Source organism: Ranitomeya variabilis, chromosome 1, assembly GCF_051348905.1.
Source record: "Ranitomeya variabilis isolate aRanVar5 chromosome 1, aRanVar5.hap1, whole genome shotgun sequence".
NCBI classification, from domain to species: Eukaryota; Metazoa; Chordata; class Amphibia; order Anura; family Dendrobatidae; genus Ranitomeya; species Ranitomeya variabilis.
Window position 1 is genome coordinate 1,101,222,070 of NC_135232.1, and position 21,372 is coordinate 1,101,243,441.

Consider the following 21,372-nt stretch of genomic DNA (forward strand, 5'->3'; position numbering starts at 1 on the left):
GTCGAGGTTGTGTGTCATGTACAGATAAGAAAATATTTTGACATTCGGATTAACCAGATTCGACAAATTTTTCTAGAAAATTCGATCTTCGAAAAATTAATTCTAAAATACTGCAAAACCCCCAATTGCCCTGTAAATCACATATGACATTATTCTTTTCTTCATTCACTATCTATCTGTACAGTGAGATGTGACATCATCTCTCTATCCAGAGTCACCACAAAATGGCTGCTGCATTCCCTGCCACGGCTTTTATGCAGGCTATGATAGTATGTTCTGATTGGCTGTGCTATATCGTGTGATGTGATTGCTGTAAGGTATTATGGGAAAGCTCATCCCAGGTCATGTGATCATTCACCGGTCGATGCAATCTTCTGCAATGTGTAAAACATCAAATAGAATTGCAGCTCTGGGGGAATTTGCAGGGTTCAGCGATTTCCTAAAGCTTTGGTACAAACTTCATTCACATCTAATCAATTTGGTCATCTCTAATGTCATGTAAATGCAGTAAATCAGAAGCCTCCAAAATATACCAGGGTGGCCCTCTGAGTGCGGACAGAACCCCCTATAGACCCAGTCAATCAGACTATAATAACACCCAAAGGTCTAGAAGACACCCCACATTTGGAAGTGACTGTGGTGCGATCTCCCGGCACTGAGTACTTTTCTTATGGGATAATTTTCGCTTTACTGTATCTATTAGATCTTATTGACATGTTCAATGTGTACAATAGAAATTCGAGGTAGATGTGTCCATATTCTGTATAGATGAAGAATGGGCCCTCCGAATATTTTTCTGGTGGGCCAGAGGTTGAAACTAAGCCAAAAAGTTTAGTATGAAAATAGCCAAATGTTCATCATATGTGCTAGTTATATACCATAATTCTGACCCACGGAGCAATAACTGCTGATATTCCTGTCTGGTGTTGACAGCCTGTCATCAGGTTCTGACCCAGACGCAAAAAATCCATAGTGCTATGGCAGCATGTGCAGCTGTCAATGGTTTCATGGAGGAGTCCGTGAACCGTAGATAATTATGAATATGTTGAATTTGTAAAATAAAAATAACATGAGGTTGGGAAGTTTGCTGTGGGAGCTCGGCCTGAGAACCAGAACTGTTTCTGGCACTGCTATAATTCCAATGTAGAGGGGAAAAAAATCTAGTCTTCTATGTGTGTCAGGAGATCTCCCGCTCCTTGTCACCAGTCTCTGACAGCCGACACTCTCTGATCAGCAGTGGAGACTGGGCAATGGCAGTGGTAGAGACCACAATGGCAATTGCATTGGGTGCAAAATTCTTGGGGGTGCAATATTTCAAAATACAGTAATGTATTTTTATTATAATTTATTTTGAAATGTTGCACCACTAAGAAGTAACACATGCCCCAAACTTCTGGCCGGATGCCCTGGATTTCCAATCTAACGCCACATTTTTTACACCAACATAATGACAATGCAGTTGAATACTGAGGTAGAGCAGGGAGCCATAGGTACCCTCCCCCACCACTGTTCTCCTTCTGGATCCTGTGATAGAGCAGGGAGCCATAGGTTCCCTCCCCACCACTGTTCTCCATCTGGATCCTGTGATAGAGCAGGGAGCCATAGGTACCCTCCCCACCACTGTTCTCCATCTGGATCCTGAGATAGAGCAGGGAGCCATAGGTACCCTCCCCACCACTGTTCTCCATCTGGATCCTGAGATAGAGCAGGGAGCCATAGGTACCCTCCCCCACCACTGTTCTCCATCTGGCACCTGTGTTAGAGCAGGGAGCCATAGGTTCCCTCCCCTACACTGTTCTCCTTCTGGATCCTGTGGTAGAGCAGGAAGCCATAGGTTCCCTCCCCCACTACTGATCTCCATATGAATCATGTGATAGAGCAGCGAGCCATAGGTTTACTGCCTCACCACGGTTCTCTATCTGGATTCTGTGGTAGAACAGAGTCATAGGTTCCATCCCCCACCACTCTTCTCCATCAGGATCCTGTGGTAGAGCAGGAAGCCATAGGTACCCTCCCCCATCACTGTTCTCCATCTGAATCCTGTGGTTGAGCAGCGAGCAATAGGTTTCCTGCCCCACCACTGTTCTCCATCAGGATCCTGTGGTAGAGCAGGAAGCCATAGCTTCCCTCCCCCACCACTGTTCTCCATCTGAATCCTGTGGTAGAGCAGGAAGCCATAGCTTCCCTCCCCCACCACTGTTCTCCATCTGAATCCTGTGGTAGAGCAGGAAGCCATAGCTTCCCTCCCCCACCACTGTTCTCCATCTGAATTCTGTGGTTGAGCAGGGAGCCATAGGTTCCCTCCCCACCACTGTTCTCCATATGAATCCTGAGGTACAGCAGGGAGCTATAGGTTCCCTCCCCACCACTGCTCTCCATCTGGACCCTTTGGTAGAGCAAGAAGCCATAGGTTCCTTCCCTCACCATTGTTCTCCATCCTGTGCACCTACACCCTAAAAGACGTCAGCATCCAGGTGGTACCATGATGTTACTGCATTGCGATGTCTGTGCAGGACCACTCTGTATGCAAGGGTTAATAAGACTTAGTTGCTTCAATTAATTAAGTATAAAATTTATATTTTTGCGCTGGTGGCACAAAGGTGGCGCTATTATATTAGGAGGGGCACCATCACTTGTATAGGGGACTCTAAGGGGACATTAATATTTTCTGAAGGAGCACTCAGGGGACCCTGGGAACCATGCTATGCCACTGAAGCTGGGCAAATATCACCCGATTCCTCAACAAATCATCTCACAAAATGGTAGAGATAAGACCCCTGCACTATACTCTTTTCATGATTTTGGAAAGAGTATCTGTTGAAGGGGCTTAAAGAGTGAAGGGCATTTTATTTATTTATATAATTAAATCAGTAGTACATGTGAAACTAAGAAACCGTGCAATATATCTTATCAGTGAAATCGGCTTCTTTCTCCGCTAGGACTGATATTTGATTCTCAATTGATTGGTAAAATCTGTCTACCATGAATAGAGAGGGGAGAGAAGAGAAGGGAGGAGCTAGAGGCAAAGCTCCTCCCTTCGGCATAGAACCTTATCAGCACCAACTGTCATCTCCTCTCTCAGGACTGTAACATTCTGTCTTTCCAGAATACAGATTTTTCTCCGGGAATCAATAACTTTGACAATGAAAGATCAGTCTAGAAGGAAAAAGAAGTAAAGTTCTCTGATAAGATATATTACAAATTTGCTTATTTTTATGCATACTATTGGAATATGAAATAAAAACTAAAATGATGATACTCTTTAACGGAATTCTCCATAACTGCAATTTAGGTTCTATTCTTGGGACAGGTCATAACTGTTTCATTGGTAGCGGTCTTGGCTATAGGACCCCCACTGATCAGCACAATGAAAAGTGAGTGAGTATACCGTAATTTACGTGAACTGCTCATGACATTAATCTGAATCTCCTACACCTGCCAGTTATGAAGACGCAGGGGCTTTTATTGGATGTTGGACAATATACACAATAACACATTAATAACAGGTAAAATACTGACCAAATACTGAACGTGTGAACGTGACCTAAAACTGGACATAAAAGCATAGAACTCCAGATAGTACATGTCCTCTTGTTCCAATTGTCCTCCTGCTGTGAGGAACATGCTATTATTACGGGTACTTATTGTACTGCATATGAGTTTTCAGCTGCTATTCGGCTTTATTTTCTAATAAGGATATTCTAATAATAGATAAAGAATTAGAGTCGGCACTGAACAATGTATTCTTATTCTTGTGCTCTTCAGAAATGGGACATGTATGTCCAGATAGAGCTCCGCATGTAAGTGTGGATGTACATGGGTATATATATATATATATATATATATATATATATATATATATATATATATATATATATACATATACCGTCTTCACATTATTACAGTTCTGCCAGGATCAATATATAGAAAAAAAAAAAGAGATTCTGTCTATGTGTGTACCCGGAGGTGTCTATTTTGCCCCCTCTTCCTTTTCGCCAACCCCCGGCACAGACCTTGCTGAAAGAACTTTCCCATATTGTCCCACTAGCAGTAGAAACCGTGTTAAGTCCTCATCAGCCAAATCTGTGAAATGTTATACACTCAATATAGTCAAAGGAAATCCCACAATGTATAAGAGATACGTTTAGAGGGAAATACTGGGCGTACTAAGCCAGAACATCTATGAAAGGATCAGCTTTTACAAAAGGAGCCCTAAGCATAGTAGGGACCAACTTAGGCCGGCGCCACACTAAACATATGAAAAATCAGTCCGAGTCTCCCTGCCGAGAGTCTCACAAGTGTTCTCCGTATGGTCATCTGTGTGTAACCCGTTTGCAATGCGATGATGCGATTTTCTCGCACCTATGTATCCGTATGATGTGCGTATGGCTTTACATTTCTCACTGCTTTTCCCCATTGAATTAAATTGGTCAATGGGCTGAACAAAGGAACCTAACTTATCTAATAGGTGCAGGAAAGAAAATCTGCAACATTAAAAACTCACCAAATAATCATTGTGGGAACTTAACCCCTTCATGACCTTGCCGTTTTTTGCAATTCTGACCAGTGTCCCTTTATGAGGTAATAACTCAGGAACGCTTCAACGGATCCTAGCGATTCTGAGATTGTTTTTTCGTGACATATTGGGCTTCATGTTAGTGGTAAATTTAGGTCGATAATTTCTGAGTTTATTTGTGAAAAAAACGGAAATTTGGCAAAAATTTTGAAATTTTCGCAATTTTCACATTTTGAATTTTTATTCTGTTAAACCAGAGAGTTATGTGACACAAAATAGTTAATAAATAACATTTCCCACATGTCTACTTTACATCAGCACAATTTTGGAAACAAATTTTTTTTTGCTAGGAAGTTATAAGGGTTAAAATTTGACCAGTGATTTCTTATTTTTACAACAAAATTTACAAAACCATTTTTTTTCGGGACCACCTCACATTTGAAGTCAGTTTGAGGGTTCTATATGGCTGAAAATACCCAAAAGTGACACCATTCTAAAAACTGCACCCCTCAAGGTGCTCAAAACCACATTCAAGAAGTTTATTAACCCTTCAGGTGTTTCACAGCAGCAGAAGCAACATGGAAGTAAAAAATGAACATTTAACTTTTTAGTCACAAAAATGATCTTTTAGCAACAATTTTTTATTTTCCCAAGGGTAAAAGGAGAAACTGGACCACGAACGTTGTTGTCCAATTTGTCCTGAGTACGCTGGTACCTCATATGTGGGGGTAAACCACTGTTTGGGCGCACGGCAGGGCTCGGAAGGGAAGGAGCGCCATTTGACTTTTTGAATGAAAAATTGGCTCCAATCTTTAGCGGACACCATGTCGCGTTTGGAGAGCCCCCGTGTGCCTAAACATTGGAGCTCCCCCACAAGTGACCACATTTTGGAAACTAGACCCCCCAAGGAACTTATCTAGAAGCATAGTGAGCACTTTAAACCCCCAGGTGCTTCACAAATTGATCCGTAAAAATGAAAAAGTACTTTTTTTTCACAAAAAAATTATTTTAGCCTCAATTTTTTCATTTTCACATGGGCAACAGGATAAAATGGATCCTAAATTTTGTTGGGCAATTTCTCCTGAGTACACCGATACCTCACATGTGGTGGTAAACCACTGTTTGGGCACATGGTAAGGCTCGGAAGGGAAGGAGCGCCATTTGACTTTTTGAATGAAAAATTATCTCCATCGTTAACGGACACCATGTCGCGTTTGGAAAGCCCCTGTGTGCCTAAACATTGGAGCTCCTCCACAAGTGACCCCATTTTGGAAACTAGACCCCCCAAGGAACTCATCTAGAGGCATAGTGAGCACTTTAAACCCCCAGGTGCTTCACAAATTGATCCGCAAAAATGAAAAAGTACTTTTTTTTCACACAAAATTTCTTTTAGGCCGGTTTCACACGTCAGTGGCTCCGGTACGTGAGGTGACAGTTTCCTCACGTACCGGAGACACTGACACACGTAGACCCATAAAAATCAATGCATCTGTTCAGATGTCATTGATTTTTTGCGGACCGTGTGCGGACCGTGTCTCCGTGTGCCAAACACGGAGACATGTCAGTGTTCGTGGGAGCGCACGTTTTACACGGACCCAATAGAGTCAATGGGTCCGCGTAAAACACGGACCTCACACGGACATTCTCCGTCTGGGGTCCGTGTGCGTGCCGGAGACAGCGCTACAGTAAGCGCTGTCCCCCCCACATGGTGCTGAAGCCGCGATTCATATCTTCCCTGTAGCAGCGTTTGCTATAGAGAAAATATGAAGAATAGTGTTAAAAATAAAGATTTAGGTGTCCGCCGCCCTCCCACCCCCTGTGCGCCCCCCCGCTGGTCAGAAAATACTTATCCGGGTCCCCCATCGGCTGTCGCTCCTTCCTGGTCTGGCCGCGCCTCCTACTGTATGCGGTCACGTGGGGCCGATCAATTACAATCATGAATAGTCGGCTCCGCCCCTATGGGAGGTGGAGCCACATATTCATGACTGTAAATGATCGGGCCCACGTGACCGCATGCAGGAGAAGCCGCGGCAAGACCAAGAAGGAGCGACAGCCGACGGGGGACCCGGGTAAGTATTTTCTGACCAGCGGGGGGGCGCACAGGGGGTGGGGGGGCGGCGGACACCTAAATCTTTATTTTTAACACTATTCTTCATATTTTCTCTGCAGCAAACGTTACTGCAGAGAGGATATGAATCGCAGCTTCAGCACCATGCAGAGTGGGTACCACACGCTCCGTGTGGTACCCACTCGCCATACGGGCGGCACACGTGTGCCGCAGGTATGGCCTCCGTGAGTTCCCAGGCACACGGACACGGATAACTCCGGTACCGATTTATTCCGGTACCGGAATTATCTGGACGTGTGGGACAGCCCTTAGCCTCAATTCTTTCATTTTCACATGGGCAACAGGATAAAATGGATCCTAAAATTTGTTGGGCAATTTCTCCTGAGTATGCCGATACCTCATATGTGGGGGTAAACCACTGTTTGGGTGCACGGCAAGGCTCGGAAGGGGAGGCATGCCATTTGACTTTTTGAATGGAAAATTAGCTCCAATCGTTAGCGGACACCATGTCGCGTTTGGAGAGCCCCTGTGTGCCTAAACATTGGAGCTCCCCTACAAGTGACCCCATTTTGGAAACTAGACCCCCCAAGGAACTTATCTAGATGCATAGTGAGCACTTATAACCCCCAGGTGCTTCACAGAAGTTTATAACGCAGAGCCGTGAAAATAAAAAAATAATTTTTCTTTCCTCAAAAATGATTTTTAGCCCAGAATTTTTTATTTTCCCAAGGGTAATAGGAGAAATTGGACCCCAAATGTTGTTGTCCAGTTTGTCCTGAGTACGATGATACCCCATATGTGGGGGTAAACCACTGTTTGGGCGCACGGCAGGGCTCGGAAGGGAAGGCACGCCATTTGGCTTTTTGAATGGAAAATTAGCTCCAATCATTAGCGGACACCATGTCGCGTTTGGAGAGCCCCTGTGTGCCTAAACATTGGAGCTCCCGCACAAGTGACCCCATTTTGGAAACTAGACCTCCCAAGGAACTAATCTAGATGTGTGGTGAGCACTTTGAACCCCCAAGTGCTTCACAGAAGTTTATAACGCAGAGCCATGAAAATAAAAAATAATTTTTCTTTTCTCAAAAATGATTTTTTAGCCCACAATTTTTTATTTTCCCAAGGGTAATAGGAGAAATTGGACCCCAAAAGTTGTTGTCCAGTTTCTCCTCAGTACGATGATACCCCATATGTGGGGGTAAACCACTGTTTTGGCACACGTCGGGGTTCGGAAGGGAAGTAGTGACGTTTTGAAATGCAGACTTTGATGGAATGCTCTGCGGGCGTCAGGTTGCGTTTGCAGAGCCCCTGATGTGCCTAAACAGTAGGAACTCCCCACAATTGACTCCATTTTGGAAACTAGACCCCCAAGGGAACTTATCTAGATGTGTAGTGAGCACTTTGAACCCCCAAGTGCTTCACAGAAGTTTATAACGCAGAGCCGTGAAAATAAAAAATGTGTTTCCTTTCCTCAAAAATATTTTTTTAGCCCAGAATTTTTTATTTTTGCAAGGGTAATAGGAGAAATTGGACCCCAAAAGTTGTTGTCCAGTTTCTCCTGAGTACGATGATACCCCATATGTGGGGGTAAACCACTGTTTGGGCACATGCCGGGGCTCGGAAGGGAAGTAGTGACGTTTTGGAATGCAGACTTTGATGGAATGGTCTGCGGGCATCATGTTACGTTTGCAGAGCCCCTGATATGCCTAAACAGTAGAAACCCCCCACAAGTGACCCCATTTTGGAAACTAGACCCCCCAAGGAACTTATCTAGATGTGTGGTGAGCACGTTCAACCCCCAAGTGCTTCACAGAAGTTTACAACGCAGAGCCGTGAAAATAAAAAATCATTTTTCTTTCCTCAAAAAAGATGTTTTAGCAAGCAATTTTTTATTTTCACAAGGGTAACAGGAGAATTTGGACCCCAATATTTGTTGCCCAGTTTGTTGTGAGAACGCTGATACCCCATATGTGGGGGTAAACCACTGTTTGGGCACACGTCAGGGCTCGGAAGGGAAGTAGTGACATTTGAAATGCAGACTTTGATGGAATGGTCTGCGGGCGTCACATTGCATTTGCAGAGCCCCTGATGTGCCTAAACAGTAGAAACACCCCACAAGTGACCCCATTTTGGAAACTAGACCCCCCAAGGAACTTATCTAGATGTGTGGTGAGCACTTTCAACCCCCAAGTGCTTCACAGAAGTTTATAACGCAGAGCCGTGAAAATAAAAAATAATTGTTCTTTCCTCAAAAATTATGTTTTAGCAAGTAATTTTTTATTTTTGCAAGGGTAACAGGAGAAATTGGACCCCAACAGTTGTTGCCCAGTTTGTCCTGAGTACGCTGGTACCCCAAATGTGGGGGTAAACCACTGTTTGGGCGCACGTCGGGGCTTGGAAGGGCGGGAGCACCATTTGACTTTTTGAACGCAAGATTGGCTGGAATCAATGGTGGCGCCATGTTGCGTTTGGAGACCCCTGATGTGCCTAAACAGTGGAAACCCCTCAATTCTAACTTCAACACTAACCCCAACACACCCCTAATCCTAATCCCAACTGTAGCCATAACCCTAATCACAACCCTAACCCCAACACACCCCTAACCACAACCCTAACCGCAACACAACCGTAACCCTAATTCCAACCCTAATCCTAACACTAATCCAAACCGTAACCCTAATCCCAACCCTAACCACAACTGTAACCCCAACACACCCCTAACCCTATCCGTAACCCTAACCACAAGCCTAATCTTAACCCTATTTCAAACCCTAGCCCTAATTCCAACCCTAACTCTAATTTCAACCCTAACCCTAAGGCTATGTGCCCACGTTGCGGATTCGTGTGAGATTTTTCCGCACAATTTTTGAAAAATCTGCAGGTAAAAGGCACTGCGTTTTGCCTGCGGATTTACAGCAGATTTCCAGTGTTTTTTTGTGCGGATTTCACCTGCGGATTCCTATTGAGGAACAGGTGTAAAACGCTGCGGAATCCGCACAAAGAATTGACATGCTGCGGAAAATACAATGCAGCGTTTCTGCACGGAATTTTCCGCACCATGGGCACAGCGGCCCATCCGCTGCCAATCCGCTGCAGATCCGTGGCCGATCCGCTGCGGATCCGCGGCCGATCCGCTGCGGATCCGCGGCCGATCCGCTGCCGATCCGCGGCCGATCCGCTGCCGATCCGCGGCCGATCCGCTGCCGATCCGCGGCCGATCCGCTGCGGATCCGCGGCCGATCCGCTGCCGATCCGCGGCCGATCCGCTGCGGATCCGCGGCCGATCCGCGGCCGATCCGCTGCGGATCCGCGGCCGATCCGCTGCCGATCCGCTGCGGATCCGCGGCCGATCCGCTCTGTGTGCACATGCCATAACCCTACCCCTAACCCTACCCGTAACCCTAACCCTACCCCTAACCCTACCCCTAGTTCTAACCCTAGTTCTAACCCTAACCCTAGTGGAAAAAGAAAAAAAAATATTTTCTTTATTTTATTATTGTCCCTACCTATGGGGGTGATAAAGGGGGGGGGTTTATTTATTATTTTTTTATTTTGATCGCTGTGGTAGAACCTACCACAGCGATCAAAATGTACCTGTAATGAATCAGCCAGCCGGCAGATTCGGCGGGCGCACTGAGCATGCGCCCGCCATCTTGGAAGATGGCGGCGCCCAGGGAGAAGACGGACCGACTTCGGGAGGCTCGGTAAGTATGAGGGGGTGTTGGGGGGTTTGGATCGGAGCACAAGGGGGGGGATCGGAGGACGGGGGGAGCGGACAGGAGCACGGGGGAGCGGACAGGAGCACGGGGGAGCGAACAGGGGGACGGAGGGGGGTACCGGACAGAACGGAGGACTGGGGAGGAGATCGGGGGCGGTGGGGGGGGCCAGAACATGATTTCCAGCCATGGCAGATGCTATTGCAGCATCGGCCATGGCTGGATTGCAATATTTCACCATTTTCATAGGTGAAATATTGCAAATTGCTCTGATTGGCTGTTGCACTTTCAACAGCCAATCAGAGCGATCGTAGCCACGTGGGGGCAAAGCCACCCCCCCTAGGCTGAAGTACAACTCCCCCTCTCCCTGCAGATCGGGTAAAATAGGAATTAACCCTTTCACCCGATCTGCAGGGATGCGATCATTCCATGACGCCACATAGGCGTCATGGGTCGGGAAGGGGTTAACCTTAAACTGGGCAAAAGAGCCAAAAATATGGCGTCTTTGAATTTGATGCTAGACCCATTTCTGAGCGGCTGTCAGTCAGTGTCGGGGGCGCAGTTACAGCCGACACACGCCGAACCCACTTCTATGACTGAAAGCCAAACGCTGCCGGATGGATTATTTCCTCCCAGCAGTGGGGCTCTCAGTGTGTGAACGCACGGTGTCAGAACCCTATTAACCTGCCGATAAACCCAATTTTGTGTGAACAATATGGCACAAAATCCTCCCGTAAAAAAAATAAAGATAAAAAAAATTGGTGTAACCCCCAAAAAAAGAATAATAGGGTCCTCAGACTAGACATTCTAAAAATGCATCAATTTTATCACAGTGGTTCATGTGACTTCTTGAACTTGGTGCATCTTTAGACACTAATTTTATATAACCTGTTATTTTCTACCAATAATTTACACCAAAATTTTCAGGACAATTGTGTTGAATTTCGTGCCTTGCCTATTTCTATATATGCCTCGACTTTTTTTTCCATTTTGGCCATGCTCCTTTTTCAAAGAGAGCTTAAAAAAAAAGTGTTGATAATAGTGATGAGCGAGTATACTCGTTACTCAAGATTTCCTGAGCATGCTCGGGGGTCATCCGAGTACTTTTTAGTGCTCGGAGATTTTGTTTTTTTTCCTGCAGCTGAATGATTTACATCTGATAGTCAGCTTGATTACATGTGGGGATTCCCTAGCAACCAGGCAACCCCCACATGTACTTATACTGGCTAATAGCTGTAAATCATTCAGCTGCGGGGATGAAAAGTAAATCTCCAAGTACTAAAAAATACTCGGAGGACCCCCGAGTTCATCACTAGTTGATAACAATTAAATTGACACTAGGCATGTACCTCAGTTTTTGAGTCAAATTACTGTACATCTAAATTCTGATGAATTTTGCCTAGAAAAATCTCCACTGATGCACTGAGAAGAGAGGGGGCACTATAGCAAAAATCACAAAGTGCCTTCTATTGGGGTGTTGGGTTGTGCCATCCAGAACAGAAGGGACCTTTGGGACCAGTCCTGGACTGGGCGGCCAAGAACCGACCAGTAACATTGACTCTGGTGGCCCACTCTTCAGCTACATGCAAATATCATTACCCTCATTCACATACTTGTATATGTTTCTATATAATAATAAATGGGATCGTTTGAATGTTGAGATGATGCCCTTGTCTGTACATACAGAAACAAATGTGTTGTGCCGTCTACTTCTCATATAGGTGGAATGGAGTGCGCATTCCTTCATGGGTGGCCTACCGGAGGATTCTCCTGTTCTCCTGTGGGTCAGTCCAAGCCTGTTTATTATTATTATTATTTATTTATTCAATTAGTTAGGGGAACCTTGCACAATAGCAAAGGAGAGGGAGCTAAACAAGATGGGGCCCCCTCTTTCCAGGGACCCAAAAGCAGCCTTTCGCCCTTGAACATTTTCAACTTATATAATACTAAATAAGAAATTGTAGTCAATAAAATGAGATGCATCGGCCATTACTGCCTAATCCACGTATGTGATTAAATTGTCTAACGCCACTCGAGCTTTTTGTGGATGGAAATACAAAGACATTAGCATATAAATAGATTTACAATTTAAAACGATGTGCTCTATTTTTCTTGTCTTTTAAGAAATAGAGATAACCACTCCTGAATCTGCAAAGTGGAGCATTTGGATAAATATACAGCCACTAATCAAAGGGAACTTTGTTATTCCCATCCAATGTGTTTGCATGCATTGAAATATGAAATTAGCTCTTGTTTGCCCTGGAAGACTGCGGCGAGCCTTGAATGATGCGCTCCGATTTCTTTGTCCTCAGAAGTTACAATGGTTTTCTAAGCAAATGTCACAACATTTGGAAAGTTCAAAAAAAGACAGTAATTAGATGCATGCAGTAAGAAATTCCGGGATTATATATGGCACTATTATTATCATTAGTAGTAGTAATAATGTAGAGTTCACTTTGGTGTACAAGCGTTGTGGTCCAGAAGATGTGAATAAAGTAAAACTTCTAATGTAACTATCCAAAATTGCAGTAAAAAAAATCAGTCTTCTCAATGTTTCTCTAAAAAAAATTTGCAAATTGCCTCTTCAGGAAGAGGACATAAACTCTAATGCCAACTATTGGAAGTAGCAATCGTAAAAGTCATTATTGACCCTTTAATGAGCCTTGTCACATGGCCAAGGATAAAAGTCCTCTCTAATTTTCATATTTGGTTTCCCAGAGGGGAATTGCATGGCCTAAAAGTCTCCTTACCCAGGCATGTCACTCTCCACAAGGAGAAATGTTACCCCTTAGACCCCAATCAGAGGCCAAGATCTTACACTATGCACTAAGGAAGGGCAATAAACCCGAAACATAAGTCTGCGCCCAATCAGAGATGGTGTCACTGACCCAAAGATGTTGATGAAGTCAGAGATCAGCCATGGCCCAGACTTCTTCATGTTCAATTCATACGAAGGCGGGAAGAGTGAAGCTGATTGGGCGCCGGGCACTACGTATCATAACACCGCACAAGAGTCCCGGGACGGAGCCGTTGCTGGAGGTGAATATAAGCTCTTATGTTTTATCGGGGGCCAAACATTTAGATCAAGAAGGGGTTGTCCTAGTAGTGGACAAACCCTTTAAAGAATGACATAAGTTAGAAATAACTAATGGTAAATGTAAAAATACATAATAAAATCACAAAATATTAAAACAGAAACATTTCCAAGATAATAAAATTAAAAACATTAAAAATCAAAACATCACAAAATAGTACAAAAAAGATCCGAAAAAAAAATGATTATACAATGGAAAAATGCCAAAGCAATAATATATGAAAAAGCGACAAAATAATACAAAAGAATTACTGTATATATAAATATATATATATATATATATATATATATATATATATATATATATATATATATATATATATACAGAAAGCTGGCAAATTAGCACACAAGAAAAATTTGAAAATCAGCAACAAAAAATAAGACAAAATGGTACAACAGAAAAAATATATCTTAAATAATAACTGTTCCCCATGTGTTATTATCATTGAACTTTTGTCCTATAATAAAAGGAGATAATTGTACTCCTGTGTCCGGCTCCCTGTAGATTGATATTATCCTTGCACCATAGAGCTGTGTTTTCCACATTAGTGGATGATCTGTAGCGTGAGGACGCTTTGCAGCATGTTTTGTTTTTGACGCTGAGGATCAGAGCAGGGCTGGTAGCAGCAGAAGAGCAGACAGGACAAGGCACTTGCTACACAGATGTTTTTATTCTCACATGCTCTTAGGATTACATGCAGGAGTCATTTCTTTATGTGCCGAGCACAGGAGATTAGTTTCATAGCTTTATGTGTTATTATCGCTACCGACTATGATTGTCACGTGATTTACCATGGTGAAGGGTGAGACAAGATATATGTGACCACATTCAATGACGGTAAAGGGGTTGGGTCATGGTGAACCCAGCAGTCGAAAGTGGTGTCAAACCTTTAGTTTTCTAACAAATACCAAATATTGGGAAGAGTCACTTTGTGATGTGGAAAAATTCAGCATATTCCCAGCAGATTATTCGGTTATTTTTTCTGGTTTAACTGTAATGATGGATAGTCAATACATATACACTCCGCAACATTGACATTGTAACACCATGAAAGAATAGTCGTCAAATTTTTTAAATATTTTCAAAATATCACAATTTATTCAGTAGGACATATTATAGCCACACACAGAAATCTCCGCTCTTAGAGTCTTGGCTGCTATCATTGAGGCTATTAATGGTTTTCTGAGAAATGATCTGCCACTCTGAATGCACTTGAACAAATAATCAAGATCCTCCGCTGGCAGCTCCTTTTATAATTGCTATCAATGACTTCCAAGAAGTGGTAGATTGAAGACAAGTCTAGAGATGCTGCAAGCTGTAGTAGCAGATCATGTGGACTGCATTGTGGGGAGTCCCGCCTGGCCATGCCCAAAGTCATGCGATCCTTCTCTAGACAATGTAATCTTCTTAAATCCCCAAAATTCAAAGGAACCTCATCTGGGCGTAATCAGTGAAGCTCATATAGGCTCCCGTTGTTCGAATGTCATAAGATTGTCATCTTGGAGTACTAGTCTTTATATAGGCGGGAAGTGCTCCCCGTCAAACAACCCTTTCATGCCAATAATATATGAGCCGTGGTTTATTTATTATCCATTAGACATACAGTGGAATATGTATAAAAGTGCTGATGGCCTCCTGACACCACCGGCGTCCTTAGTCATAGCGTACTGTACATCACAAATAAGGTAGGTGAAAAATAACTGGAGACCAATCACATAGCTACACTTCACAATTACTAGATCCACGTCCCAGATCCATCCATTTACAGTAACATATGAAAAAAATAACGGAGAGGGTTAATAGACCCTTTGGAGGTGGTGACCGGAGAAAGGACTTACGCATCGGAATTTGATATCTAGATACTCGATACCAAGATTTCCAACCGTAGAAATGATCACACATTTAATTATTGACAATTTCCATTAATAGTCATATTAAATAAGGTGACATAGTGATATACGCGAATGGATCCGAGACACGGGTGAAATTGTGGAGTGTAACTGTGCGAGTGCTCCAAGTTATTTTTAATCTGGTGTTGAAGTATGTCAAGAATATGGACGTCGGTGGCGTCAGAGGATTCAACACATACTACATTTATATTCTAAATAGAGCGCGGATCTTATAGGATGCTGAAATTGGCGAGAAAGTGTTGCTTGTTGTAGTCACGATGTTTTATTGAATTTTCTAAATGGGAAAAAGAAGCCCTTAACCAAATATGAGAAAATATTAAATCATAAGTACATCTAAATATATGGATTTGATACGTCTGCTATAACTAGGTATAGGTTCCTCTATTAGATAGATTGACTGATAGATACTTAATAGATAGATATAAGATAGATAGATAGATAATAGATTGATAGATATAGCAGATCTATCAATCTATCAATCAGAAAGGGCAGATAGTTATAGTAGATAAATAATACAATAGATCGAATACATAGATAGATACAGTAGTTTTCTAAGTATCCATCTGTCATACAGTAACTAATACCTATCCATCAATTCAGCCTATTTTATTAATCTGTCTACTATAACTATCAATCTGCTCTCTATCTGATAGATAATTAGTTACAGTAGATAAATAGATATGAGATGCATAGATAGATAGATGACATAGATAGATAAATAGCTCAATCTATCTAGTGTATCTATGTCTATCTAATATCCATCAATCTATCTATATATCTATCCATATAATTTCTATCATCTATCAATCATTATCTATCTATTCAATCTATTGCATAGACCTGTCTACTGTAGCTGTCTACTCTATCTGCTTCCCAGCAGCAGCTCACACTTGTATTAAACGTGTTCACCAAACAAACACCTCACTGACTTCTTTTTGCAGAGCAGACTAACAAGCAGTTCTGCGTTTTCCAGTCTCAACACACTCCACACTGCTGAGCTAATTCAGCTGCTAATAGGCCTGTAAACCCCGGTGTAGATCACAGGATTTACTTTTTTCCCGCCAGGTTCTTTCGGTAACTCAAAAAACCCCTAGCCAATATCTCATCACATTAAACTCCTTCAGTAACCTAGTGTTACTCATACAGCTTACATTACTGACACATCCAGGACCTTACCACCTACTTATCTTCAAATCACCTCCATCTGGCCAAAGCCTCTGCCCAAAGCTGTCAATCAATAAACATTGTACCACTTAAATATCACTGATTGTGTGCACTTTAGGAGATCGGTTAAAGGAGCTTCCTCATCCTGCTCTCGGGCCAGTACAGGAAAATGAAATTCACCGGTTACATTATGTGAACTTGTTACCATATTCGACTCCTGGTGGCATAACGGACTATAGGTTGCTACAGATTTTACCCATAAGTCCCAGAGCAAAGGAAACTCTCATCCGATAACAATAGCATGCAAAATCTGCTCGACAATCCCTCCTTGGTGGGACACGGAACCACAGTTTGTGCGAATGTCCACTTGGGCTATGGGATAGTTCTTGGTTTCTCCATGGATACACCCCACTCCCAACATCTTCCCAGGGACTAACAGCTGCAAAAGTGTGGCATTTAATACAGAGGCTGCAAAAGCATTCAACCCCCTTGGCATTTTTCATGTATTTCTACTTCCCAACATGGAATTTCACAGGTTTTTTTTAAGTTGCTTGCACCAGTTTATTTAAAGAACATCCCTACAACATTTTGTTTCCTTTTTATTATTAAGCAAAAGCAAACATGACAAAATAACTGAAAACTTCACTGTGCATAACTATTCACCCCCTCAATTAAGTACTTTGTAGAGCCTCCTTTTCTGGAAATTACAGCTGCAAGTCATCTTGGATAAGTCTCTGTGAGCTTTCCACATCTGGCCACTGGGAATTTTGCCCATTCCACTAGGTAATACTGCTCCCGTTCCGTCAAGTTCCATGATTTCCTCTGGTCAACAGCAATCTTTAAGTCTGACCACAGATTCTGAATTGGAATGAAGTCTGAGCTTTGACTAGGCCTCTCCAGAACATTTACACGTTTCCCTGTAAAAAAAAATACTCAAGTGTTGCTTTAGCAGTATGCTTTGGGTCATTGTCTTGTTGGAGGGTGAACCTCCACCCCAGTCTCAAATCACTGATAGACTGAAATATGTTTTTCTCAAGAATATCCCTGAATTTCCACCATCTATCTTCCTCTTGACTCAGACCATTTTCCGTGTCCCTGCTGCTGAAAAACATCCTCACAGCATGATGCTGCCACCACCATGTTTCACTGTGGGGATGGTGTTCTTGGGGTGATGAGCTATGTTGGTTTGGCCCCAGAAATTGCATGTACCTGGTGGTCAAAAAATTCAATTTTGGTCTCATCTGACCACAGCTCCTTCTTTCATATATTTGGGTAGTCTCCCACTTGTTTTTTGGCAAACTCAAAATGAGACTTAAATTATTGTAAGTAAAGGCTTTTTTTCTGCCCACTCTTACATAAAGGCCACCTCTATGGAGTGTTTACTGTGGTCTTATGAACTAATACTCCACTCTGCTTGGGAAATCTGCAGCTCCTTCAGGGTTTCCTTTGGTCTCTGTGCTGCCTCTCTGATTATTGCCCTCCTTGCCCGGGCTGAGTTTTGGTGGGCGCCCTCTCTTGGCAGGTTTGTTGTGGTACCATGTTCTTTCAATTTGATGATAATGGATTTGATGGTGCTCTGGGGGATCATCAGAGAATGGGATATTTTTTTATAACCCAACCCTGACTTGTACTTCTCAACAACTTTGTCCCTGACTTGTTTGGAGATCTCCTTATAATCTTAATGGCGTTGTTTGGTTAGTGGCGCCTCTTGCTTAATGGTGTTGTAGCCTTTGAGAAAAGGTAAAGTACATATACACTGAAAGACAAGTGACACTTAGACTGAACTCCGGTGGACTTCTTTTCACTAAACGTGTAACTTATGAGGGTAATCGCTTGCACCAAAAATTTTTAAGTGCTTCATGTTAAAATGGGTGAATACACATGCATATGCCAATTTTTAGTTATTTGATCTGCATAATTTAATTTATGCCTTTATTCTTACTTCACCAAGTTAGACTGCTTAGTGCTGATGCATCACACACAAATTGAATTACAAAAATGTTTAAACACAGGTTGTAATTTAACAAAATGGGTAAAAAACCAAGGGGGCGAATACTTTTGCAAGCCACTGCAGGGTATCTAAACGTCCTGAGTCCAGTCACAGTAACACCATTCACCATCACCTGACAAAGCTGAGGTCCCTCACTAAGATAAGATAAGGGATGGTGTTGCACACGGGATATGCAAAAAATGAGAAGTGTCGGCCTATGGAGCAGTCCATCGGTTCTTGAACCATTGGATAATGGGCTGCTATATGACTCAGGGTCTGACACTTACAACACGAAATAGTACAAGATGTACCCCTTGTAACCAGCTCTTACCCTTCCTGGGTCCTTGTGCGCCCCTCAGGCGTGGACCCACTTATTTGGGTATCCCAGAAAAATGACCTCAGGCTCCCTTAATTGCTCAGGGAGTTCTCCACAGCCAAGTATCTTTCCGTGAGGCTCACAAGGTTATTTGCATTCTGGGGATTTCCTTGGACAATCCAGCTTTGCACGGACTTAGGTAGTAAGTGGATAAATCGGTCCACTGACAATCTTTCCCTTATCTGTGTAGGTCTCAGGCTTCAGCCATTTTTGTCCCAGGTGTAACCAGTCGAACATCTGGGACCAGGGAGGCTTATCGCTTTGGTAGCACCAGAGGTGTACCTGTTACCATGAAGGCCAGGGTGATGCCCAAACGTGCCATAATCTCCGTATTCATCTTACCATACTCCTTGGCAACCTGCAGAGCAAGCTCGTAGTAAGCTTTCTGCGGTTCCCCAGTAAGGTATGGAGCTAGAACCTCTGCCCATTACTCTAGTGGCAGTTTCTCCCTGTATGCCACCCTTTCAAAGTCAGTCGTGGCAGCCTCATCAACCTCGGAATTCCCAACAGCAGATCACACTTGTATTAAATGTGTTCACCAAACAAACACCTCTTTGTTTGGCTCCAGTGCGTCTCTCTTTGCAGTGCAGACTAACCAGCAGCTCTACCTTTCTCCAGTCTTAACACACTCCCCACTGCAGAGCTAACCCAGCTGCTGTAAATAGGCCTGTTTTTTTTTTTGGTTACTCAAAAACCTCAGACCCAAATCCAGTAACATTAAACCTTCTCAGTATCTAGAATTACTGGGACAGCTTACATTACCGACTCATATCTACCACCCAGGACCTTACCACCTGCTGTCTTACACTATCTGTATCTATCTATATCTATTCATCTATCTATATGCATCATTCTTGGGATCGGTAAGAGGTCCCACTGCCACTGTGAAAGCTTCTTTCTGCCTCTAGCCCTGGAGAACAGGACTGCAATATGTGGTATGGTCAGAGAGATGACCCTGCAAATAAGCCCAATTTTCAAGCTATATCTAGGACCCGGTGGAAGGACCATTTTGCTCATCGTAGTTTGTGTGCATTTATTGCTGAAATATTACTCCTGAAACATGACAACAAGCAGACGTGTTTTAGACGGAGGTCATAATGATACAAACAATCATTTTTTTCTAACTCTTGTTATTATTATTGAGAAGATTTGAAGGAGATCATTAAAAAAGTAAAGTTTCTCCGACGTGCCACATGGATGAGCGATGTACCAGTCACTGACTGCAGGAAAACTTTTCACAGTTTGTTAACTTTATGAGATGGCAGGCATGGTAATTGGATGTAGAACATATTGTTACAATACAAACTGTCAGCTCAATGCAAAACATTATCCCAGTATATGTAAATATGGTGAAATATGGAAAGGTTGTATGAAGGCTCACACTGACATAGCCTCTTTTTCTATTAGACCATTTTTTTTTTAAGATCAAAGTAAAAAACCATAAGGATCCCATTAACTGACATGGGATCCATCAAGTTTCCAATTTTTACTATGTAGAAACTGTAGAAAACATGACATTCCTTGTATGATGTTGCTCAGGCAGGACTCTACTTTATTTGCTTACAGTTAATAAAGTTGGTGTTGTATGAGATGATTTGTCAGCAAAATTACCGGTAACCTCAGATACACCGTCTTATCTAATATCCCATGTTATGTTCAATATACTTATAAAGAAATAGAAAATACTGAAAAATTCTGAAATATAAAAGAAGACGCGACAGTCTAAAAGACAAGATTACCAGGTGATATTTCCATTTTTTGCTAAGAAAATTAGCACAGCAGATTATGTTACACTACATGTTATAAAGGGGTTGTCCGGTCTTTGTGTGCATGGGACTGCAGACTTCTGAATCCTAAGAGCACACACTTCACACACTGTCAGCATTCTCCGATGTTGCCTGTAAGAGGGAACGGTTACGGTATACGGTATGTCAACATGTATTTGCTACTTCCGGCCACATTCCGACTAGACATGTCCAAATCACTTGTATTGACTGAGGCAACGCACATCTAGTTGGCATGTGACCGACTCTATGCAAATCACATGCTTGCAGTCACATTAATCCCTGCCATCACCGGCAGCAATGGAGAATCCTGACAACGTGCAGTGCGCACACTGTAAGGATTCCGAAGAGTGCAGTCACTCTAGTGACTTTCGCCATCAGACCAGACAAACCTTTTAAAGACCGCGGTAAAATGATAAATCAGATATGCCAAAGACATAAATCTGAATGCAAACTATAATAACCTTTCTTTTTAGATTTTTCCTTATAAAGGACAAAACAGAAAAAGAAAACAACAAAAAGAGGAGCCGCAGATGCCGGCAGGTAATAAAAAGTTCAGCAGCCATGGCTAATAGGCCACGTTATTACAAATTTATTCACTTATGCCTGATCTAGATTCGTTGTTTTTCTATGATGTCTCTCGCGCTAGGGCATTTCAATCACATTTATGTTTTTAGATTATTTTTTCTTATTATTTTGCTTTTTTTCAGTACAAACTTTGCCTTGTCAACCTGCCTGTGAGAACAATGAGAC

The 21,372-nt window shown here is 42.8% G+C and overlaps 1 protein-coding gene across 3 annotated transcripts in view; it reads right to left on the bottom strand.

Moving 5' to 3' along the window:
* The window catches only part of SORCS2 (sortilin related VPS10 domain containing receptor 2), a 1,081,958-nt gene that overhangs the window by 772,971 nt on the left and 287,615 nt on the right, over positions 1–21,372 (bottom strand). The gene's annotated exons all lie outside the window — the stretch shown is intronic.